This window comes from Heterodontus francisci, chromosome 7 (genome assembly GCF_036365525.1).
Source record: "Heterodontus francisci isolate sHetFra1 chromosome 7, sHetFra1.hap1, whole genome shotgun sequence".
NCBI classification, from domain to species: domain Eukaryota; kingdom Metazoa; phylum Chordata; class Chondrichthyes; order Heterodontiformes; family Heterodontidae; genus Heterodontus; species Heterodontus francisci.
This window is the reverse complement of record NC_090377.1, coordinates 119954507-119979831: the sequence shown is the minus strand read 5'-3', so window position 1 is coordinate 119979831 and position 25325 is coordinate 119954507. Positions and strand designations below refer to the sequence as shown.

Genomic DNA, 25325 nt, shown 5'->3' with positions numbered 1-25325 from the left:
CTGTATTCAGAGCTCTGCAATCTCTCACCATTTAGATAATATGTTTTTTTTATTCTTCCTGCCAAAGTGAACAATTTCACATTTTCCCACATTATACTCCATTTACCAGATCCTTGCCCACTCACTTAACCTATCTATATCCATTTGTACCCTCCTTATGTCCGCCTCACAACTTACTTTCCTATCTATCTTTGTGTCATCAGCAAATTTAGCAACCATACCTTCGATCCCTTCATCTCAGTCATTTATATAAATTGTAAAAAGTTGAGGCCCCAGCACAGATTCCTGTGGCATACCACTCGTTACATTTTGCCAACCAGAAAATGACCCATTTATGCCTACTCTGTTCCATTAGCTAGCCAATCTTCTATCCATGCCAATATGTTACCCCCTACACCATGAGCTTTTATTTTCCACAATAACCTTTGATGTGGCACCTTAACAAATGCTTTCTGGAAATCAATGTACAGTACATCCACCAGTTCCCCTTTATCCACAGCACATGTTACTTTTTCAAAGAACTCCAATAAATTGGTTAAACAGGATTTCCCTTTCACAAAACCATGTTGACTCTGTCTGATGACCTTGAATTTTTCTAAGTGCCCTGCTGTAACATTTTTAATAATAGCTTCTATAATTTCCCCTATGACAGATATTAAGCTAACTGGATGTAGTTTCCCACTTGCTGTCTCCCTCTCTTTTTGAATAAAGGAGTTACATTGGCTATTTTCCAATCTAATGGAACCTTCCCCAAATCCAGGGAATTATGGAAAATTAAAATCAACGCATCAACTACCTCACTAGCCACAAGACCCTAGGCTGAAGTCCATCAGGACCCGGGGACTTGTCAGCCCGCAGCTCCAACAATTTGCTCAGTACCACTTCCCAGGTGATTGTAATTTTCTTGATTTCCTCCCTCCCATTTCCTGATTTACAGCTATTTCTGGGATGTTACTTGTATCCTCTATGGTGAATACTGATGCAAAATACTTGTTCAATTCATCTGCCATCTCCTTATTTTCCATTATTAATTACCCAGACTCACTTTCTATCGGGCCAACGCTCACTTTAATTCTTGTCTTTTTAAAATATCTGTAGAAACTCTTATCAGCTGTTTTCATATTTCTCGCCAGCTCTCTCTCGAACAAACGAATTAGGAGCAGGAGTAGGCCACTCGGCCCCTCGAGCATGCTCTGCCATTCAATAAGTTCATGGCTGAACTGACTACGCCACACTTCCACCTACCGCCAATAACCTTTCAACCCCTTATCAAGAATACTCTTGCACTCTAATTTTCCCCTCATTATTAATCTTTTAGTTGTTCTTTGCTGTTTTTTTATATTCTGCCCAATCTTCTGATCTGCCATCCCTTTTTGTGCAATTATATGCTTTTTCTTTAAGTTTGATACTATCTTTAGCTTTTTTAGTTAACCACGGATGGTGGGTGCTTCCCTTGGAATTTTTCTTTCTCGGTGGAATGTATCGATTTTGTGTATTCTGAAATATCCCTTAAATGTCCGCCACTGCATCGCTATTGACCTATTCCTTAACCTACTTTGCCAGTTCACTTTTACTAGCTCTGCTTTCATGCCCTCATAATTGCCCTTATTTAAGTTTAAAATACTAGTCTTAGACCCACTCTTCTCTCCCTCAAACTGCTGTCAAGACCCATAGCCTTTGCAGTATCCAATGTCTTCAGCCATTTCTTGATATCACTTGGAGTGAATCGGATTGGCTGAAGACCGGCATCTGTGATGCTGGGGACCTCAGGAGGAGGCAGAGATGGATCATCCACTCAGTGCTTCTGGCTGAAGATGAATGCAAATGCTTCAGCCTTGTCTTTTGCACTGATATGCGGGGCTCCTCCATCATCAAAGATGGGGATATTTGTGAAGCCTCCCCCTCCTGTTGTTTAACTGTCCACCATTCACGACTGGATGTGGCAGGGCTGCAGAGTTTAGATCTGATTCACAGCGCAGCAATTGCTTACCTCATGAACCAGCCACATAGCGCTCTAAAAAGCTGGAGAACTGATGGTGTAATTCAGGTTGAGGCTTGATACTGGGACGGAAGTGGGCTGCAACTTCTGGAAACACCTTAAATCAACTTTGAAAAGTTAATTTCAATTAAAAAAGCATTTTGAACCACTGCAAAGTAGATGCCAGTGTCTGCACATCCCCTTTTCCAGGTGTCCAAGGTGGTGCAAAAAGGTTGCTGAATTTTGGGGACAAGGACCTGCAAGCCCTATTGTTTAAGGTTGAGCACTGGCAAGACCAGCAGCAGAAACTCCCCGCAATGTAAGCCAGATGTGTGGAGAGCATGGAAATTTAGGGCCCCTTCACTGCAGCAACATGGTATAATGTTACATGCCTGCATAAGAGGGCTTCTGCCAGCAATTGAATGCAGGTCCTCAGCTCCTTGGCTGATGTTGGAGGTCTCCAGTGCCTGACTGAAAGGAGAAGAAAAAATTACAGGCCATCGTTACCTTCATTCCCACTGATGAGGCCCTGAAAGACCACAGCTTCAGTCTTCAAGAGCATTTTGCTTACTCGGTGAAGCACAAATAATAGGGAAATTCCCAGGTCATTGCAATGTTTTCACATTAATATGTGGAAATAGGTGGGGAGTGGGGGTCCTGAAAATAATTATCTTCACAATACCAGGACCCTGGATGTTACAACTGGCAAATGACTGCCAAAACAGAGAATTACAAAAAAAAAACTCATAACAATTAGACCTAAAACATTAACTCTATTTCTCTCTCCATAGATGTTGCCACACCTGCTGAGTATTTCCAGCATTTTCTGTTTTTATTCCATTTTGCAGGAGCTAGGCGCCACATCTTCAAGTGTCCCTTTGTTAGTCTCCCAGGCTGACAGTCAGGTAAGGGCCAGAAATCATGTCAATATGGAGGTTTCTCACACCATTATTTTTCAGTCTAAGTGCCAGTGGTGCAGAAACAGGCTTAAATACAGCAAATTCACAATTGCCGTTGACTGCAACGGGAAAGGGTATTGGTGGAGCAATGCCAATGTCCCAGCACATTATGGCACAAAGCAGCTCATGGCATAACTCATTTACTCTTTCATTTTCTTGAAGCTTTACTTTAAATAAGGAGTGACATTAATGCATCATTAATGTGGTGCAAGTTTCCATCAAATTCAGGCTCACTTTCAAGCCTGTGCAGATTTTTAAAAAGTCCTTCCTTTAACTGGAAATACACATTGAACACTCATTCTATTCCATTTTTGTAAATGCGCTAAAGTGTTTTGCAGTTTACTAATAAACAGCCTATTATGCTGTTTAAGTGATTGTCTTACAACTTGGCCGCTACCATCATGTTTTATGATATTTGAGCAATATTTCTCAATTTCAGCGTCTCAGACCACTCTCATGAGTGAGCTATCATTCGCAAATAAAAAGGGGTGACCTGACATGCAAAATAACTGGCAATATAGTATTACCTAGAGATTGAACAGATATCCTTGTTATAGTCATTAGATCACTTAGAGCTACCCCCCATTCTACTACTTTTCAGCTTCAAGAAACACTATTAGATTGTGCAACTTAAGTTATAAAGCACCATCCATTAGAAGTAAAACAGACTGCAGCAGCAAGTCTAAAAGCAGATTTCACTTGATGACTGAACTTTTGACATCCTTAAAATAAAAATCAATTAACTTTCTCAGTAATAGCAAACTAAAGCAGTATCCATAATAAAACCAGGAGATGATATTTTGCCTTCCACCAGTTTCCAGTCTTTATCTTGATGGATTCCAAACTGAAGGACTGGGACATACGTCCTGGAAGTTCAAGATAGTTTACAGGAAACCAAAAGATGGCTTCCACAAGTTATTAAATTCATGATTTCCTGAAGCTCGCCTAGATGATCATAAATCCATTTAAATGTGACCAAGACTTCATTCTTAAAATTATTATTTTTCCATAGAAAAACATGTGGGTTAAATGATTTCTATTGGATTTGCAATCAACATTTTTCACATGCAAAAATGCAATATCTCTAAATAGTTTCTCCAATAATGCTAACTCTGGCCACCAAAACAAATACAGTTTCTACTTCCAATACAGAGAAACTAAATATGTAATGCAATAAATTTGAAATTACTGGCCAAATCTTAAACAAATGAAAATTCAGAGGCTTATAATTTGAAATCCGGATCTGCCTATCCATCCCAGTGCCATCCCCTAAACCAAGGTCTTAGTCTATTCAGGAGGTTCAAAACAACATTAAAGATCTCAAAGTAATATTTGAAGAACAAGGAGCTTCCGTGGTTAACATTTCTCCCTTCAATCATCACCAGAGTGCTACACTCTTGCCATCACTGCTGCACGTGGGATCTTGCTGTGCACATATTTTCTGTACCGTATTCCACAGTTGTTTCATGATAACGAGCAATGCAATTCTAGAACAGACCATTGCACTCAGTTTATATTCACAAAACTTCCAGGATTCACTTTCATCTTTAAGTTCCACTTGTGTTTTTAAGCATATCTCTGCATATCAGAACACAAGAAATAGGAAAAGTAGTCCAAATGGCCCATCGACCCTACTCAGCCATTCAATAAGATCATGGCTGAACTTGGGCTTCAATTCCACTTACCTGCCTGCTCCCCATATCCTTTGATTCCCTGTGAGTCCAAAAATCTATCCAACTATCCCAGCCTTCAATGTATTCAACATTGGAGCATCCACAATCCTCTGGGGTAGAGAATTCCAAAGAATAAAAACCCTTTGAGTGTAGTAATTTCTCATCTCAGTCCTGAATGATTGGCCCCCTATCCTGAGACTGTGCCCCCGCGTTCTAGATTCCCCGACCAGCAGAAACAATTTCAGCTTCCACCCAATCAAGCCCTTTCAGAATCTTGTATGTCTCAATTAGACTGCTTCTCATTCTTCTAAACTGTAGAGAATATAGGCCCAATTTACTTAGCCTATCATAGGACAATCCCCTCATCCCAGGGACCAATTTAGTAAATCATCGCTGCTCTGCCTCCAGTGCAAGTATATCCTTTCTTAAATGTGGAGACCAAAACTGCAGACAGTATTCTAGGTGCAGTCTCACCAAAGCCCTGTACAACTGCAGCAAGGCTTCCTAATTCCTGTACTCCAATCCCCTTGCAATAAAGGCCGACATGTCATACGCCTTCCCAATAGCCTGCTGCACCTTCATGTTAACTTTGTGCGTTCCTCGCACGGGTACTCCCAAGTCTCTCTGAATATCAACACTTAACAGTTTCACATCTTAAAAATATTCTGCTTTTTTATTTTTACGACCAAAGTGAACAACTTCACACTTCCCTACATTATACTCCATTTGCCATCTTGTTGCCCACTCACGTAATCCGTCTATATCTCTTTGCAGTCTCTCTGTCCTCCCCGCAGCTTACCTTTCCACCAAGCTTTGTACCATCAGCAAACTTAAACACATTACTCTCTGTCTCTTCATTCAAGTCATTAATATAGATTGTAAATAGCTGAGGCCCCAGCACTGTGCCTTGCGGCACTGCCTAACTTGAACATGCCCCATTTATGCCCAGATATATATTATATATATTTATGAGATTTTCCTTATGCAAAATATTTCAATTGTTTGAAATAGCAACCCATAAATTTAATGATCAGAAAAATGATCCAGCCACCTAAAAGGCTGGTTTTAATTCCTGGACATCTGCGAATTTAACTCACCAGCTGCAAAAGCTTCGGCAATCCAAAAGTGATAATTCAATGCCAAAAAAAAAATCACAAGTATTTTCATCACCAAATCACTTAAAACCAAAGGATTCATATCTTCCCCGAAACAGTTTTCCTAAACCACAAGAGGGCACACCAAACATTTCTCTGCGTCTGAACAGGCTATAATTTCAAACATACAAAAAACAAACTATTCATTCACATCCAGTAACACACGGCTTATGTAGGATTCCAGTACCTTTAAGATGAACAAAGGACAAGTTGTAGACCCACCAATGGACAGGAATATGAATGAAGGGCAAGCTATGATTGTGATTGAATGCTCAGTATATCAATTGTCTCGTATTCCCAATATCGAAGTAGTATGGCATACATCTTCACTCTCACATATGTAAACAGTGCAAAACTTGTGTTCAAAAGGGATAGGGTAGTATCAATTTTCTCAATGGTGCACTGCTGGTTTGTTTTAATCTTTGAGTTTTCATAATAGCATTAATCTAAACTGATTTGCTGCATCCAACTTTGTGTTTACTTATGAATGATAGAAAATTAAACATAGGCGTATTGCAATGGAAGTCACAAAAATTAGCACGGATTATTTACCAGCATTTTCTGAGGCTAAGAAACGGGATAATGTTCCACAAAAGTTTCTTAACATTGGCCGGAAATTTGTGGTCACTGGCAAACAAATAGTACCAACCGTTCATTAGACTTACACTTGCCCACTAACTTTCTACAGGCATTTTATCGGAACTTGCTGTGATTAAAAGGCCATTTGGCGGAATGTCCTCTACAGGGGATCTTGGTCCAGTGTAACTGTCTACCATCTTAACTCATCAGATTGAAGAATTCTTACTGAGGCAAAGTCTGAACCAGGGAAGTGTTAGTTAAAATAGTTAATTCAATGTAAAATTATATACACAAAACAAAATAAAGAGAAAGAATGATGGGATTGAAAGAGATAAAAGACACAAGGAAAAAGTTAAGAGATTCCACACTTGTAAAAGTTAATTTTCAGTGGCAGAGAGATTGTCTGGCTATAATTAAGACATATCACACGGTTAAAAGTTTACTTGCATTGGAATGGACAATCCCCGACTTTTTCTGGTGAACTTAGTGGGTATCTATCACACAAGTGCAGCAACTTCACGCCATGCCATGTATTTCAATGCTGAGTTCCTTGGTGGAATACCAGTATTGCAGCTTCTGAAAAAGCAGGCCAATTCATACAACTTCATGATTTCCACGTTTAACTGCGGATGCGCAGTTGCCAGATGTTGCTGTCCAATTTGCATTTTAATAACAGTCAGCTTTGTGAGCTTCATTATTTCTACTGCAAAATCCAGGCCATTGTGTTTAGATTCCAGCCATTTTCATTATTGTATGTTGCCTCAGGTAAATTCCTTACAGTATACAGTATCAGAGTACACAGCAGAGCTATGCAAGTAAGGCTACAAGAACTGCCCTCCATCCTACAAAACACAGATGCTGAATTCAGAGAAAATATAAAATGACCACTGATTTGCAATTGGGTAATGTTTTAGCTTTACATCCAACATTTGAAATCTCCAAAGAATGATGATCTGATTAGGATTATCTTCCCTACAGTGTGGCGTCAGTTGGCACAGGTACAAAAAACGCAGATTAGGGTCAAGAGATTCAGTGCTCATAATCTTTTCTTTTACTCTGAGTTATTCCATAACATCTAGCCAAGTGTATTATTGGCTATAACACAAAAAAGGGGATTCCAAAAAGCAATGGAACTGCTGAGGCACAATTTTAACAGTTAGGTGTAGTATCCAGAAATTGAAGACTGAATTATAGGCTATACCTGTTCCCAACTATTATATATGCATGAAAACTAAGAAATTTTATATTTTAAAACAGTTTCCTTGATTTGAACCTGAATTTCAAGCTTTCACTATATTCTCAGTAAAAGTGAGACAAGACCAGTGGAAAATATCTTTACCTATTTAGGTGATTGATGAGAAGGATGAATGACAACAATTACATGGCTAGTCACTGTCTGCACATTATTCAGCTACATTTCCCTGGTTGCCTTATTCATTTCAAATTTTCAAATTACACCGTAAAGTGACAATCACACAAACATTGTAAGCAGGGGATTCAACTATTTCACAAACTAAAGCACTGAATGTGGTAAAATTACTCAACCGTCACGTAATTGCATTCATCATGTTCATCATTCTATATATTAGTGCTTTAACCAGGACTGTAGACTTCACGTCATGAATCACCCAATAATATTGCAAGCTGGCTGCCTGCATCTTTTAATTTCACTTCAGCAAGCTAGCTAGACAACTTGCAATTCAGGATGCTGCAGTACCATTTCTCAAAGTCTCTGCACTCCTAAAAACCAACACAGTCAACTTCTGACAACTGTCCTCACCACAGTCGTCTTTGACACTAAGATGTAGCATCTGCAAAAATAGAATTGTTGACAATGGTTTCAGGTATACCACCTTTCAAACACAATTATTTCATTCAAACTGCTTTGTTTAACTGTGTAGATGAGTCTGATGTCTAATGAACATGCTTCTACACAGCACATCAAACTACTGTGCAGCTAAGTAATAACCTGTTTCTTAAAAATCTGCTTTTCTCTTTTTTTTAAAAAAAGGAAAAAAAACTGTTTAACATTCCACTTGAATCTGCCAACAGGGTCAGATCCTGGCCTAGATGGAGATGACCTTACAGACTGATTTAGCTTCAATCACTTAAGAATATTACTGCTTCATTCCGGATAATGTTGCCCTTTTAATAAATGCGTAATTGAGTCCTAATAAAACTAATTTGGCAAGAAATGTTCTTAAATCTGGATTATGCTTCGGTCAGCAGTTCCATATGAGATAGATAAAAATATTCATTCAATAAGTCTATTATTATTAATCATTAATGGAACATTCGGCCTAAACACAGAAATACTTGAAGGAAAAGTGAGGAGGGTACTTTACTCTCTCCTTTTTGGAGAACAAAAGTTTAATCTCAACAGATATTTCCCTAAATTTAGAAGAAAGTAATTTTAGCACTAACCTGGACACCCTCAAGTCGGGTCTGCCTCCTTGTTAGGATGGTCCTGTGATAATAATAAACAGCATCTCAAAGCAGCTTAACTGCAGACAGCAAGAGGTGTTACTTTAGAGTAAACCCTCAGGGTTGCCTGACCACCAGCATCCACGTGACAGACCAGGAATGCAGATTTCCATCCCTTAACTAGCCTTTCCGGGTTTGATGTCTTTGTAGTGGCACTGAGGTCAGTCTGAACTCATCCTCCCCCACACAGTTTTCAGTGGAACAGTTGAGACATGCAAGATAATTCCCCTCAATTGACATCTAAGCAGCCTAGGAGGAAAGTAAACCATACTCTGGCTATCCAAGTCATCTGTTCAAAGATTTTTTTTTTAATAGAAGCATGAGAAATGTACTGACTATAATTTTTTCTATGAAAAAAGCAAGAATTCATTCCCCACACACTTAACTTCCCCTTTAACTGAAACATATTTTATTTACACAAGGGATTAGATTTCAATACAAAAAAAGATGCAGCCTTTGAAGCTCAACATGGGGTTGGATAAATTTAGTGTGCTGAGCATTCAAAAAAAAATCAAATCATTTGGAAGCATTTTATGCTGGAATCAGAAATTCAATGCAGTGAGTAAACTGGAATTGAACTACACTACGAATTCTGTACTTGGATCACATATATAATTTTCTGGATTTGACTGCTTATTCATCTCCTGTAGCCACTATAGTCAAAACTGCTGTCTGCAGCAAAATATCCAAAATGCCCGTTTAGAAGCTTCACAATTCTGCTGTCCTTACCCGAAATCTGCTGTATTTACCTGGTCTGGCCTATATGTGGCTCCAGACCCATACCAATGTGGATGACTCTTAATTGGCTTGCTCGGCCATTTCAGAGGGCACTCAGTTGCAGGTGGCTCACCACCACCTGCTAAAGGGCAAATAGGGATGGGCAGTAAATGCTGGCTTTGCCAACGATGCTCACATCCCAAGAACAAATAAAAAAAGCAATTACTGGGTGTATTTGTGCACAATTAATTACCTACACATGAAGTACCCACAGAATCTGTTGGTATGGATTAAACAATTAAACTCACCAATTTCCACAATTGCTTTACAGTTCAAAAAAAGTGCATTTATTTAGTTAATATGGAAGAATAAGCATCTTTAATCAATATGAAATCAAAAATATGAATTAACATTTTAGCTGCACACCAACTCTCAATTACTTTCATATTTTGCAGGAATATTTATTTTGTAGGCCCTACAAAATTCACTTTTACATTATGAAACCATGATGCCAGATCTCACAGGACCATGTGAAACTTAAAACATAGCAAAACAATGCATGCGGGGCTGTTTCACTGCATTATCCCAGAAACTCAAAGCTATAATAGAACTCAGTTCGTATCAAGTAATGGGTGGAAATATTTTGAAAGCAGTCTAAAATTTGAGTGTTTTCCAATTTACCCATATGCTCAGGTACGAGGTGATTCCCTTACCTTCCCCCTCCCCAAACCTGCCGTTTCGACAGGACAAAGTCCACCCACAACCCTCCCCCAACCTCACAATTCAACATATTGCACCAGTGCTGGGTGAGCATTCTCCGTAAGTTTAGATGTGCAAGTGTCTTCTTCCCAGACAGCATATTTTCTATACACAAGTCCAGTAGGGGGAGACCATCCAGAATTGAAAGGAGTTTAAACATCAAATAATGCTGATTTACACTGCAGCTGCCAGTCAGCATTTTTATATGCATGGTAAGACAAAACTATACAATTGTGACTTCTACATCACAGTGGCTTTATTGTGTTTTTTTTCTATAATGAAAGCACTTAATGAATGTTTTTCACTTCAAATTAATGTACATAGTTATGACACGATAGCTGGCTTTCTTTGAAATTTATGTTGATCTGTTTGAATGGCCAAGTTAAAAAAGGCACTGAAATCAACTCCTGAAATAATTCAGCTTAATCCTTCCATCATAAAAATTCTTCTATTTTCTGGCCCCATCCCTGATGAATTGAGAGGTCTACTTCCCTCAGTAAACTACTGTAAAATTATCCATTTAATAACCCAAGATGTACCTATATTTACTCAGATACAAGAGTTGGAGCAACTGGCATTAAATACGATCACAGCTTTACAGATTCCTATTCAGCAGTTGGTTTTAAATAGTTTTCTTCCCTTTCTTCTCTAGGCAGTGATTCACGATGAGGCACATTTCCATGGGGACAAGCTGTCCTGCTTCATCAGTATAGCACTGCGTTCACCTCAATTTTACCATTTCCCAGTTATTTGTGTTTTGTCTGTCCTGTATGTCTCACGACTATGCCTGTGGCCATTGATCTTAATCATACAACAATCAGTTTGCCAGCACTGGGTTGGGAGGAAGAGTCAAAGGGATGAGGTAGCAACACTGGTGATAAAGGTGTGTGGAGTACTGATGCATCCTAGGATGTGTCAAAACTGAGAAGTCCAATAATCAGAGTGGGGAGAGAAAGAGGATCACAGCAGTATTTCTGCTCTCAAGGACTGCAGATTTGGGGGCAGGTGCCAGTGTCTGGCAGTACCAAGGGAAGGATCTCAGGGTTTAGCAGCATTTAGGACAGGGAAGGGTAGGATGCCCCAGGGAGCATCACTTGAGTGGGAGATGATAAAGAGGAAAACAGTAATATCTGGGTTTCTTAATACTGGGGTAAGGGGCTGAAGCTTCTGTATTCTGGTAGCAGAGAAGTGAGTAGTATCAAGTCAGAGAGTACTGGGAGAGGGCTGGGTCTAAAAGTATGGTGCAGTAGGGCCCCTGGGGTGAAAGCATTAAAGAGGAGTGGTTATAAAAACAGGCCAAGGACTGGGTACATTTGATGGGGAAATTGCAGGATCTGGGAACACCTTAGAAATAGTATCCCCAATTATTTTGTGAGCAAATGCCACAATGCATGTTTGGGAAAAAACTTCTGCTGTTAAGCAAAGAAAATGAGAGGCACTGTTTTGCCAAATGTCTATGAACAAAACACAGCATATTAGCACTAATAGGAAAAAATATAAAACATCACTTCCTTATGGACTCAAAGCAATTTTAAGCCTGGAACTATAGGTAGGAACTAGAGCAGAAAGGGATTAGAAAGAGAACACCTCGTCACCACCAATTTGAAAATCTTTGACGTTTTCCATTCTGCTTTTCACCAAATGGAATGTGTCCACTTCCAAGAAAAATCTGATGGTATATGGTCAGTGCCAGGAATTGAGATAAGGAATCTATTCCATAATATAGCAAGCTATTAAGCAACATAAAAGAGTTCCCACAGCATTAAAAAATGTTCCGTGCAAAACATTGCAATAAAAATGAAAATGTTAATACTTTCTACAGCTTAATATGTAGACTTACAAGGTAAACCATCTTAAAAGCGAAGCACTCTGAAAGTAGCTGGGTGGGAATAATCAATTTGAATGTGGATAGGAAGTCCAAATCCATCAACCTAAGGACAAAATACTTACCAAATAAAAGTGCAGCAATAATGGATAGTCAAGGTGAGTGTACCATCCAAGCTCCTCTTTTTATGCTAAGCCCTTTGAAAGGGATAAAGTAAAGTGGAATAATCAGCCACAATAGCTAGACACCTCTTACATAAATATCCCTATGACAACAACTTACATAAATTTAGCACCATTAATGTAGTAAACCGTCCCAAGACGCTTCACAGGAGCGTTATCAGCAAAATGTGGCACTGAGCAACATAAGGAGGTATTAAGGCTGGTCAAAGAGGGATATTTTAAGGAGTGTCTTAAAAGAAGAAAAGAGAGGTAGTGGGGTTTAGGGAGGGAATTCCAGAGCTTAGGGCCTTGGCAGCTGAAAGCACAGCAGCCAACGGTGAAGTGATTAAAATCGGGAGGGCTCAAAAGGCCAGTTATTGGAGGAGCATAGATATCTGAAGGTTATAGGGCTGAAGGAGGTTAGAGAGATAGGGACGGGTGAGGCTATGGAGGAATTTGAAAACAAGGGTGAGAATTTTAAAATTGCTTAACCGGAAGTCAACAATCCAACAGAACCATCTCATGACATATACTCAGAATAGCAATGCTATGCTTCCATCCACAGGGACCTCAAGTAAGCACTTAACTATTACACTGCTCAAACATTTTGATAATAGTTTAACAATTGTTCACAATTTAAGGAAAGCTAATCGTTGTCACTTTTCACTCCCCTACACCTTGCAGCAAATGAGGGGGGAAGGAGGCAAGTGACCTCTTCCCAGTTCACTTATCGATGCCGGATTTAATCTTATAATCTTGGTTTACACTTCAGTGCTGTGCTGAGGGAGTGCCACATTGTTCAAGTGCAATGTAGAACCAAAAGTGAAATCTACCTGTTCAGCGGAATGTAAAAGATGCCATATTCAAAAAGTGCTGTGCATCAAAAGTCCTCCCTTAACCACCAAAACAATCTGACTGGACACCTCATTTGCTGTTCCTAGGACTTTGCTATGCATAACAAGTTGCCACATGTGCTAAACAGCTTTTGAGGCCTATGAAGATGCAATGCTAGTGCAATTTGCTTTCCTCCTTACATTCCTTTAGAACTGGATACCGAGAAATTTGGTGTACAGAGGAGATTCACCCCTAATTTTTAATGTTCCCTCTGTACAGGAAAAGGCTGGACTACTGCAACATTCTTCACCACATTAACAAATTTCCAGATGATAATTCACCGTGTAGGGAAGCTTAAGTGCAAACATACCCCCGGCGATACAGCTTTGGAACACTAAAATGCTGTGTCACCAAATTTGTCATCGGAACATTTTTTTTTAAACGGACAAATTAATTTTAACCCTAAGACTCACAGAATATCACCTGGTAAATATGCAACAGAACATTAGACCTTCAAAAGAATACTGACTTTTCTGTGATAGACTTTGCTTAAAAGGATTTGGTTTGGAACATAGTCATACCTTATAGCTGCTGAATGAGTGGAAGCCCACAGGAACACTGACAGGTTTTGAGAACTAATGTATTTATATTGGCAGAATAGTTGTTGGCCGATGAATTGTTGTGGCAGATCTGGGAAAGATAGCTCTGCTGAGTGAGCAGAAATGGGTTAGAAAGCACTTGTTCAGATTACACGATCACATGGCCCAACTGAGATTGGGATCTGCTGCTTCCCGATTTCTTCTCACCTGAGTTATCATGGAGTCATAGAGTGATACAGCACTGAAACAGGCCCTTCAGCCCACCGAATCTGTGCCGACCATCAACCACCCATTTATACTAATCCTACATTAATCCCATATCCCCTACCACATCCCCAGCTTCCCTCAGTTCTCCAGCCACCTACCTACACTAGGGGCAATTTACAATGGCCAATTTACCTATCAACCTGCAAGTCTTTGGGAGGAAACCGGAGCACCCGGCGGAAACCCACGCAGTTACAGGGAGAAGTTGCAAACTCCACACAGGCAGTACCCAGAACCGGACCCAGGTCGCTGGAACGGTGAGGCTGCGGTGCTAACCACTGTTACACTGTGCTGTCCCCGAGTAGAGCTGGTGGATGCAAGGTGAATGGGTGTTGCTTTTCCAATTTCAAATAATGTATTACCCTATCGGTCACAATTGGAAAAGTCTTCACCAAAGACAAACAAATGTGCACATTTTCCATTTCATGCTGTGTTTTACAGGTAATGCACATATAGCCCTAACTGCCAGACAGAGAGGGGTGGAAATCATAAATATACTAAATGGATAAAAGTAGCTCAATTTCAATTTTGTCCTTTCCGATGATGGCAATGCGTGGCAGAAGTGAAATTAAAAACTCACGATAAAATGAGATAAATGTACGCATTTCTCAGGGAAAAAAAAACTTTGTTCATAAAGGACTCAACGCCTCAATGTTTAGCTTGTAATTGAAACCAAAAGATTAAGCCTTTGCCATTCACTGCTACTTGAGTATACTACTTCATTTTGAGACTGACCAATTTTCTCAGCATGCATACCAATGAGGGAGTTGAAGACTGCAATGTGTAAAATGACACCAGAAAACAGGAGGATCACTAGTGATTCAGCAAATATCTCAAAAGTCATGGCATCAGAAGAATGAATAACTTTAGGATAAGACTCCCTTGCAGGTGTATCTTCAAGGCTCCTTTTTAAAACATTGGTAACCTAATGATTTAGTATTGAGGTGCTGAGAAGTATAGGTCAGCAAGATTCCTCATTCAAAACTCTGGGTTAGCTGCTCTCAGCAAGGGTAAGCACTGGACCATTATAGTAGCTGCATATAGATATTCACCGTTCCCAGCTAGAATGGAGATATTTGGGTAATTTCCCCATTAATCATGCCTGGTAGCCCCACACTGCCTCCAACTTATTACTGACACCATTGAGTCTGACAGACACTCTGCACCCAAGGGCTGAGGGTTCTGCTCCTGATTACTACCCAATGACTACTGCTTTCAAGTGTGTCCCTGATGTGAAGTAAGGACAGTATCAGGCTTAACTGCAACATTCTCACCATCAAGGCTCACAGACACAAAAAATCTTAACTTGGGCAAAGTACCAGAGGGCTGCAAGTAATCATAAAACCACACAGGCTTCAGCAGAGCAGGGAGCAGAAACTGGAAAGGAAAAAAAAAATCAAGCTGAAGTTAAACTTTTACAAACTAAATAGTGAAGTCTACAGATCATTCAAAATAATTTGCAAGTTTTCGGCAAGTTACACATTTACAATTTTTAAATTTCTTTCATCCTTTAAAATTACTAATTTGGATAGTTCTTTCAAAGAACTGACACAGGCACAATGAGCCAAATGGATTCCTTATGTCCTGTATAATTCTAAAATTATTTCAGTTCCCAATCAAAGCTGGAGTTCAGGTTTGAGAGTTGATGTTAGCACCTGATCAGGTGCCTTGCCAATCACCAATTTGTGGAAGAATCCTTAAGATATTTTCTCCAGTATTTTTGCATTTAGCTGAGCAAATTTCTGCAAAAGACACAAAACTTAAAAGCCAATAGAGATCAACATTAGCATCTTTTCCAAATAAGAAAACACTATTAATTTCACTAGATTCTAGCACTGACAGCTCTTCTACAGTTTATCATCCTGTGTTAACCAATTGTAGAGGCATGTTAATTTACAAAATAGTAATTGCAATATTTGACATATGGCTCATTTGTTCACAACAGCTTAATCATGCAGAATGGTATGAGATAATTCATGGCTGTTCATTTCTTCAGTAGTGCAAGGTGCTGGAGAGCAGCACTGAAAGATTTGATTTTTTTTATATGCATAACTCAGTTTATCCCTCATTTGTCTTAAACCTTGTGCCTCCTCAACCATTTGCTAGCTCAACTAACACCTCAATTCCTACCATAAAATCTTCATTACTGGTCAACATTAATTAAGCCTCATTTCTAGCCCTCTCATGTATGTTTCCAAATTACAACAGTGATCACTCTTCAAAGGTACTTCATTGGTTATAAAGAACTTTAGGGTATCCAGTGATCATGAAAGGCAATATATAAATGCAAATCTTTCTTTTTTTCTACGTAGCAGTCCCTTGACACATCAAGAAATGTCCGATTCTACTCCTAGCGCTAGCCAAACAACATTTACTGCCAGAGATAAAATTTCCTACAAAGCATAATGTTTGCTGGATGCTACCCTTACTTTCATGGAATTGCCCAATGTTGGGGTGTATAGCAAGTTTCCAGAAGTTTCTGTTTGTCTCCTTTAGTTAGCTCTAGCCAGAGGGATTCAGCAGCTCCCTCATTCACTGCCTTTCCGAAACCTTTACATCATTCTTTGAAAAAAATTGCCACTCTTACACCTATAATCTACCTAGCAGATCACAACCTTTATAGCGCAATGGGTTTCCTGAACAATATTATTGAATTCTGAGAAGATTGTATATGATAGCTGTCAAGAAAACACGATATACCAAATGAGCAATTTTAATTAATATAAAATAAAAACAAGAAATGCTGGAACCACTCAGCAGGTCTGGCAGCATATGTGGAAAGAGAAGCAGAGTTAACGTTTCAGGTCAGTGACCCTTCTTCGGAACTAGCAAATATAAGAAATGTCAAAGATTATAAGCAAGCGAACCGAGGGTGGGTCAAGAGATAACAAAGGAGAAGGTGTAGATTGGACAAGGCCACATAGTTGACCAAGAGGTCATGGAGCAAAGGCAAACAATATGTTAATGGTGTGTTGAAAGACAAAGCATTAGTACAGATAGGGTGTTAACGAACTGAAGATTGAGCAGCAGCAAGTACAAACATGAAAAAAAACAGTGGGTAAGCAAACTGAACAAACTAAAATGAAATGAAATGAACAAAAGAAAAAAAATTGTAAAAAATGTAAAAAAGAAAAAAATAACTCAGAATAAAAGTAAAATGGGGGGGGCCCCGTCATGCTCTGAAATTATTGAACTCAATGTTCAGTCCGGCAGGCTGTAGTGTGCCTAATCGGAAATGAGATGCAGGTCCTCAAGCTTGTGTTGATGTTCAGTGGAACACTGCAGCAAACCCAGGATAGAGATGCGAGCATGAGAGCAGGGGGGAGTGTTGAAATGGCAAGCAACCGGAAGCTCAGGGTCCTGCTTGCGGACTGAACGGAGATGTTCCACAAAGCGGTCACCCAGTCTGCATTTGGTCTCCCCAATGTAGAGGAGACCCATTGTGAGCAGCGAATACATTATACTACATTGAAAGAAGTACAAGTAAATCGCAGCTTCACCTGAAAGGAGTGTTTGGGGCCTGGGATAATGAGGAGAGAGGAGGTAAATGGGCAGGTATTACACCTCCTGCGATTGCAGGGGAAGGTGCCATGAGATGGGGACGAGGTGGTGGGGGTAATGGAGGAGTGGACCAGGGTGTCGCGGAGGTAACAATCCCTTCGGAATGCTGACAGGGGAAGGGAGGGGAAGATGCATTTGGTAGTGGCATCACGCTGGAGGTGGCGGAAGTGGCAGAGGATGATCCTTTGGATATGGAGGCTGATGGGGTGGAAAGTGAGGACAAGGGGAACCCTGTCACGGTTCTGGGAGGGAAGGGATGGGGTGAGGGTAGAGGTGTGGGAAATGGGCCGGACACGGTTGAGGGCCCTGTCAACAACAGTGGGCGGGAGTCCTCGATTGAGGAAATAGGTCATATCAGAAGCACCGTCATGGAAGGTGGCATCATCAGAGCAGATGCGTCGGAGACAGAGAAACTGGGAGAATGGAATTGAGTCCTTACAGGAGGTAGGGTGTGAAGAAGTGTAGTCCAGGTAGCTGTGGGAGTCAGTGGACTTATAATGGATATTAGTAGACAACCTATCCCCAGAGATGGAGACAGAGAAGTCGAGGAAGGGAAGGGGTGTCAGAGATGGACCATGTAAAGGTGAGAGAAGGGTGGAAATTGGAAGCAAAGTTGATAAAGATTTCCAGTTCCGGGCGGGAGCAGGAAACGGCACCGATACAGTCATCAATGTACCGGAAAAAGAGTTGGGAGAGCGGGCCTGAGTAGGACTAGAACAAAGAATGCTCGACAAATCCCACAAAAAGACAGGCATAACTAGGACCCATGCGGGTACCCATAGCAACACCTTTTACTTGAAGGAAGTGAGCGGAGTTGAAGAAGTTGTTCAATGTGAGAACAAGTTCAGCCAGGCGGAGGAGGGTGGTGGTGGATGGGGACTGGTTGGGCCTCTGTTCAAGGAAGAAACGGAGAGCCCTTAAACCATCCTGGTGGGGAATGGAGGTGTAGAGCAATTGGACGTCCATAGTGAAGAGGCGGCGGTTGGGACCAGGAAACTGGAAATTGTCAAAATGACGTAGGGCGTCAGAAGAGTCACGGATGTCAGTGGGAAGAGATTGGACCAGCGGAGAAACGATACGAGTCAAGATAGGAAGAAATAAGTTCAGTGGGGCAGGAGCAGGCTGACACAATGGGTCTGCCGGGACAGTCCCGTTTGTGGATTTTGGGAAGGAGGTAGAAGCGGGCTGTCCGGGGTTGCGGGACTATGAGGTTGGAAACTGTAGACGGAAGATCTCCAGAGGAGATGAGGTCAGTGACAGTTCTTTGGACAGTGGTTTGACATTCAGTGGTGGGGTCATGGTCCAGAGGGAGCTAGGAAGAAGTGTCTGTGAGTTGGCGCTCAGCTTCTGCAAGGTAGAGGTCGGTACGCCATACAACAACTCCTGGTCAAAGAAGAGAGCCCGGAGGCGGAGGCGACGGAAGAAGAGCTCAACGTCATGCCGAGCACGAAATTCATTGAGGTGGGGACGTAAGGGGATAAAACTGAGATGTTTGCTGAGTACAGAACGTTCAGCATCAGAGAGGGGGAGGTCAGAGAGTATAGTGAATAGAGCAATTTTAATTCATCAGTTGGAAACTCACATTAAACTTTTAATGTAAAAAATCCTCGTTAAATTTTTTAAAAACTGGCAGCCAAGATGGCCACACAATTTGCATTTGAACACCTTACACATTCCAAGGCCTCCAACAGGAGGCGCATGTCTGATGAGCCTGAAAATGTGCACATTTGTTTGCCTTTAGTGAAGACTTTTCTAATTGTGACCAAGAGGGTAATATATTATTTGAAATTGGAAAAGCAACACCCATTCACCTTGTATCCACCAGTACCCAAAACAATGCCGTGCTCTCATGATGGAATTATCTAAGATTACTTTCATTAGCACAGAATTCAAAGCCATCCTGAAACATTAAACTTTGAAACAGCAAACCCCTCCAAGTGTAAATATTGGCATCCTGAAGCCTGAGGATATGGAAACTCCTAACCTTGAATCTCATTAGAAGATTTCAGAGATAAACTGAGGCAGTCATGTGACCATCTGTCCAACTCTGTGAAAGCTGGGAGTTTCCCTTGGACAAAGATGGTCAAGCCAGTGATTCGTTCTGTGCAGAAGCCAGGAGCTCACTCTCTCTCTCTCTGGAAAACCTTGTGCGAAGCCTAGCTGCTGGTTGCTGGATCCAAGACAAAGGCACCAGGGGAAGAAAGCTACCTAGAAGAAAAGCCTGAACCAGATTGGGCCTGTGACAAAATGCACATTTACCAGCCAAAGACTTCAGAAACACAACGTCAGCTGGAAGACAACAGAATCATCCGACCCCACAGACTGTATCATTTTCTTAAATTGTTCTGGACTCTCCCAGCCACAAATCTATCCTTCAGCATTCTGTAATCTATGTGTGCGCGTGAGATTCACGTGTTGCGTATTTTATTATTTTACTTAGATCTGGTTTAGATTGTTAAGTATGACAAACTCACCTCTTTCTTGTTTAAACTCAAAAAAACCTGTCCGATTGGTTCTTTTACGATCACTGCAAAGGTAAAAGGTAAAACACTCACTGAAGTGGTAAGCTCATCCACTGTTTAAAAAGGAATAAGAAGGAGGACAACAGGGGAGCTTCGTGACCCTTCCTCACCTGGCCGTAACATAGTGGACATTCCAAGCCAAATTACTAATACTAGAAAACTGAAGGATAAACTGACATTTTGGGAAAGCCAGCTCCTATTCGAAACCAAAAGATGAGATTTCTAAAAGACCCACAGATAGCCAATTGCGGAAGCAATGGTGCCATAAAAGGGCATAAAACTGTCCAACATTCAGCCAGAGAAGCTGATGGAACAAATTTTATCTGGGAGTCTGGCTAGAGATAAATAGGAATAAAATTAAAGGCAGACAGAAATCGTAATAATTGCCTGAGCTGTGCCTAGTTGCTGCACACTATTAAATCTAAACATTGCCTAGATGATCTGACCAAGCAAAACAGTTAACCATCCATAATTTGACACATGCCTACTAAAATTTGACAGACTGGAAGGGACCCTCAACTGGACAGAGGTTTGAACTGAGAAAACTTTATTTATTTAACTCATGTGCAAAAAGATATTTCTTGCCCCTTCTGAACCATTCAGTTCCAAGGGAAGGTAATCAGGCACTCAAACAGCCAGTCAACAGTCAACCAATGGAAGGATAAAGGTGGAGAGGGAGCAAAAAGATACCTCAGAGTCTTTAATACTGGTTTTAAAAGTTGATAACTGAGGTTAACAGGTTTAACTGAGAAGTAAAACCTGAGCATACCACCCTATATTTAAAAACTTGCACCTCTGAGCGTATCAAAGCATACATGCAGTGTAAATATATATAATTTGACACAGGAAGTCAAACTACAGTATATAAAATCATTCGACTATAGGATCAAGTTATACGCATTCAATGCTACTTAATGGTTAGTAAAATTCAACAAAAAAAAACAACCGTCAAGCCATAGAGACCTCAAAACTGTAAATCCAATTGTGCTATACTTAAACACAGTGGATCAGCTATGGCTGAGATGGAACAATACCCAAATTACATTTGTACTTGGGACTATTCATACTGTGTGTTATTGAAGAGAAGGTCCATCTAAACACTTAATATAAGTGCCAACTATAACCTCAATACTCAACTAAATGCCTGCTGTGATATCAATGCTTTATCCAACGAGAATGTTGGTGCTGTCAAAACATGTTTGATTAAATTAGTAATTACAACATGTGCTTCTGGACTTTATTTGGATAGCTTAGGAAAGAGGCAGATCACTCATTTACTTGGGTTAACTTGCAATTCTATGTTACTCAGCTTTGTACAAAACTGAACTGTTATGGATTGAGTATATTAAGATAGTTCACAAACAAATTAAACGCAAGTGTGGAGCCAGATGACATAGATGAGGTTTTAAATGATTACTTTTGATCTGTGTTCACTATGGAGAAGGACGATGTAGGTGTAGAGATCAGGGAGGGGGACTGTGATATACTTGAACAAATTAGCATTGAAAGGGAGGAGGTATTAGCGGTTTTAGCAGGCTTAAAAGTGGATAAATCCCCAGGCCCAGATGAGATGCATCCCAGGCTATGTGAGGCAAGGGAGAAGATTGCAGGGGCTCTGACTCAAATTTTCAAGTCCTCTCTGGCCACAGGAGAAGTGCCAGAGGACTGGAGGACAGCAAATGTAGCACCATTATTCAAGAAGAGTAGTAGGGATAAACCAGATAATTACAGGTCAGTGAGTATCAGTGGTAGGGAAACTATTGGAAAATATTCTGGAGGGACAGGATTAATCTCCACTTGGAGAGGCAGGGATAGTCAGCATGGCTTTGTCAGGGGGAGATCATGTCTAACCAATTTGATTGAATTTTTCGAGGAAGTGACTAAGTGTGGAGATGAGGGTAAAGCAGTTGATGTAGTCTACATGGACTTCAGTAAGGCTTCTGATAAGGTCCCGTATGGGAGATTGTTTTAGTTTTTAGTTTTAGAGATACAGCACTGAAACAGGCCCTTCGGCCCACCGAGTCTGTGCCGACCATCAACCACCCATTTATACTAAATCCTACACTAATTCCATATTCCTACCACATCCCCACCTGTCCCTTTATTTCCCTACCACCTACCTATAATAGGGGCAATTGCTAATGACCAATTTACCCATCAACCTGCAAGTCTTTGGCATGTGGGAGGAAACCGGAGCACCCGGAGGAAACCCACGCAGACACAGGGAGAACTTGCAAACTCCACACAGGCAGCACCCAGAATTGAACCCGGGTCGCAGATTGGTCGTAGATTTGTCAAGAAAGTAAGAGCCCATGGGATCCAGGGCAATTTGGCAAATTGGATCCAAAATTGACTTAGTGGCAGGAGGCAGAGGGTGATGGTCGAGGGTTGTTTTTGCGATTGGAAGCCTGTGACAGGTGGTGTACTGCAGGGATCGGTGCTGGGAACTAAAAGCCTGCTATCTGACCAGAACCAGACGGGACCCAACGAACATGTGTCGGGTTCGGGTCGGGTCGCACTTCCGGGTCCGACATTCGGGCTCGGGTCGGGCCAGATCGGACACACTCCATCACCACCTCAGGTAAGTGACTTCAATGTTAATTTACTTTTCGGACTTTAAAGTTGGTTTTAAGTTATTTTAAGCTTGTACAGGTAAGGAACAAAGTGAAAAACAGATGGCCGGGCCAGGTTGGGTCGGGTGTGGGAAGAAATGGAAGGATTCGGGCCAAGCCAGGCTCGGATGGGGTTCTGTCAGGCTCGGGTTGGGTCTCATTTGTAGACCCAAGCAGGCCTTTACTGGGAGCCTTGCTGTCTGTAATGTATATTAATGATTTGGACAAGAATATAGGAGGTATCAGTAAGTTCTCAGATGGCACAAAAATTGGTGGTGTCGTAAATAGTGAGGAGGAAAGCCTTAGAATAGATTACAGGACAATATAGATGGGCTGGTAAGATGCGCAGAGCAGTGGCAAATGGAATTTAATCCTGAGAAGTGTGAGGTGATGCATTTTGGGAGGATAACAAGGCAAGGGAATATATAATGGATGGTAGGACCATAGGAAGTACAGAGGGTCAGAGGGACCTTGGTGTACTTGTCTACAGATCACCGAAGGCAGCAGCACAAGTAGATAATGTGGTTAGGAAGGCAAATGGGATATTTGCCTTTATTAGCCGAGGCATAGAATATAAGAGCAGGGAGGTTACGATGGAGCAGTACAAAACGCTAGTTAGGCCATAGCTGGAGTACTGTGTACAGTTCTGGTCACCACACTATAGGAGAGGATGCAGAGGAGATTCACCAGAATTTTGCTTCTTGCCTCCGGGTCGGAGATGCTTTGGTCTCTTCTCCATGGTGATTGCACAATGGCCCAGGACGTGGCTACTTCACACGTTTTGTTTCAGAAGACAACATTCAATTATGGAACATTTTAGGATGGGTGCAATTGATACCTCTTAGCTCTGAAGATTTTCCTTTGTCCTTGTCAGACAGTTTGAATATACAAAGGCCAAGCCCTTTTTTCTTCAGTGGCCAATTTGGAGCATTGCTCACTTTTTAAAAGAAAAGGTCCATTTTTTTTTTAAAGTCAGTTTTTATAACTCTTCACAAATTGTCCATAATTTGTATCTTAGCACTTCTTTGTGTGCGTGACAACCACCGTTATTAAAAACCCAGCAGCGCTGAAGATCAAATTAAAAACAGTCACCGACCTATTTGTGTATATGCAGGCTTGCAAGTTATAAAATTAAAAACACAAACTCTTACATCTCCAAGTTTACAAACAAATTTCTACTTGTAATAGAACTCGACACACTGGCTTTTATTCCAATTTTAGTTAATTTCACCCCTACCACATAACAATATTCCTCTGTCAAGTGGGATCTTTTTTCCAGACTTTTACTGCTAAGTAGATCTGCATGATTCACAATCAGTATTTAGAACACAAAAATATCCTGTCAGTGCTAGCTCATCAACTATAACTTTAAACCACTCTGTCCTTTCCCCATATTTTAAATACATTCCAATTCCCTTTTAAATACTGTCATAACCAGTTTCAATAGGACTTAGGACAAAATATTCCATATTCTAACACCGCACTGGAAAAAACTACCTTAATTGGTTTTAGCCCTTAATTATTCTAGTAATAAAGTCTACCCAAGTTAATATTTCATCAAATAGCAGCAACAATCTCACTATTTACTCTCAAAACCTTTCCATTTTAAAAATCTCCAAATAAACCTCCCTCAGCTTTTGTTTCATGAAAAGCTATTTTGAAACCTTTCAAAACTATAAACCCTCATTAAGGATACCATTTTTACAAATCTTTGCTGTACCTTTTCATAGCTCCATTAGCCTTCCTAGAATGGGGTGCCCTTAACTACACACAAAACAAAATTTGGTCTAACGAATGTCTTGTACAAATCTAACATCACTTCCTTGCTTTAATATTCAAGGCCTCCGTATATAGATCCAGCATCTCAGTTGCTTCTTTCTACTTTCACTTCCACCTTTAAGAATTCTACACATTGCCCCTAGATTTCAGTCTCTACTTCAATTACAGACTTTTGGACTGTTCTTCCTCTAAAACATACTGCTTAACATTTCCCTGCATTGAGCTGCGTCCTTTACAAGCCTGCCCATCCTACAAATCTTTCTATTGTTCTGTAACTTTGAAACATTGGCTCAGATTTTGCAATCCGCAGCAAGTTGACGGCGCTTGCCGTTAACCTCGAAGAAAGTTGCCCACAAAGATCTAACCATCTCTGTGGTGTGGATTTCACCTTTCCCAACATTAATTTTACTTCAGCGTCAGCTACAGAGTATCTCCAGCATCCATCAACAGTGATGTCACCAAGCAGGCTAAGCAGCCAATCACACTGAAGAATGCTCATAGACAGCAAACATGGGAGGAAAAAGCACCGATTATCTTTCACATTTTAATCATTTTACAGAGTGAAATAAAGATTGTGTCACACATATGGGTTTACGATAGAAGCTGAATTAACAAACTTGAAAAATTATTTTAAAATCTACAGGTTTTTTTTTTTATCATAATGGAGATATCTAACATTCCACAAATAGAAAATTCGTTTTTCAGGGCCAAGAAGTTGTTCAGTTGTAACTATGATGGTACACAGTTGAACAAGGTTTAACTTTTTCAAGGGTCTTTTTTACAGCAAGACTAATAGCATAAAAATTGGATGTTCATATCAATTCAAGTGATTTCTAAGATTTCCATCTGTGCAGACTTCAATAGC

At 40.6% G+C, this 25325-nt stretch overlaps 1 protein-coding gene across 23 annotated transcripts in view; it reads right to left on the bottom strand.

Moving 5' to 3' along the window:
- Positions 1 to 25325, bottom strand: part of LOC137372281 (poly(rC)-binding protein 3) — a 228188-nt gene that overhangs the window by 134638 nt on the left and 68225 nt on the right. Inside the window, exon 2 of one of the 23 annotated variants that reach the window (XM_068036019.1) lies at positions 12254 to 12325. The exons of the other annotated variants lie outside the window; for them this stretch is intronic. The gene's annotated coding sequence lies outside the window, so the exon portion shown is untranslated. The remainder of the gene's footprint in view (positions 1 to 12253; positions 12326 to 25325) is intronic. 23 annotated transcript variants of the gene reach the window in all.